This window comes from Poecilia reticulata, chromosome 6 (genome assembly GCF_904066995.2).
Source record: "Poecilia reticulata chromosome 6, P_reticulata-male-v2, whole genome shotgun sequence".
Taxonomy (NCBI): domain Eukaryota; kingdom Metazoa; phylum Chordata; class Actinopteri; order Cyprinodontiformes; family Poeciliidae; genus Poecilia; species Poecilia reticulata.
The window spans coordinates 26,064,901-26,065,968 of record NC_088835.1 but is presented as its reverse complement, the minus strand read 5'-3'; positions in this window follow the sequence as shown (position 1 = coordinate 26,065,968).

Below are 1,068 nucleotides of genomic sequence, written 5' to 3'. Positions count from 1 at the left end.
TTCCCCATTTGCTTTTTTTATCAGCAACTTTTCATACAGATGAATCCAGAAGTTTAAATACACCTTTTATTCTCACTGAAGTTAAATGAGACCAAATGATCGGAATTAACAAAATTCATTCATTCTTTCCATTTATTCAGCCCTATTTCCTTCTTCCCCTAATACGCCGTATTCTAGTCTAAATATCTTAGGGCAGTTGAAATGCGAAGAACCAGACCGAGGTTCAGACTAATCATAAAACATTCTCCATTTCTTAGTGGTTTTCCATCAAAATGAACAAACCAGATGTTCTGGTGAAGGTTTTTGTATAACTTCAGCCACAATTGCAATAAATAAGTTTGGAGAATTTGACATGAGGTTTTCAAAACGAAACTCTTCTGGTTCCATTTTCTGGTGGATTGCATAAAGTCAGAAGAATAATAAAGGAGGTCTATATATTGGTGAGGTCGTATCTCATTGATGATATAGTGGTGTTATCACCAACATGTATGCTCTGCAGAAAGGGAAAGAAAATCTGGCAGTGACAAGCGAAGAAATGCACATTTTTCTAGGGATCAACATGGTCATGGAGTACATTCTCTATCCTTGGACACGGATGTACTGGTTCAATGAGGATGGCCTTCGCCTTGGAATAATTGCAGATGTTATGTCTGTAAACAACAGATGTGAGCAAATTCTGAGTTATCTGCACTTTGTGGATAACTATACCAGCCAGCAAACACAGACAGGCTCTTAGCACCGGTGCTAAGTACACTTCAGATAACATTCCTGGCAGCAGCAAACCCTGAACAATTCCAATCAATTGATGAGCAAATCAATTGAAAGGCCAACCGTCAATAAAACAATACATACCAAAAAAGACCAAACCCTGGGGAGTGAAAGTGTAGGTCAGGGCAGGGTCCTCAGGTTATATGTACAAATTTGAAGTGTACCAGGGCTCAGCAGTTGGGTGTCAGAGCAGTGGTGTTCACATGAAGCACAATAACCACCAGGTGTTTTCTGACAACTTCTTCTGCAGCATTCCACTCCTTGAGGCCTTGAAAAACCTTGGTATCTATGGCACAGGTA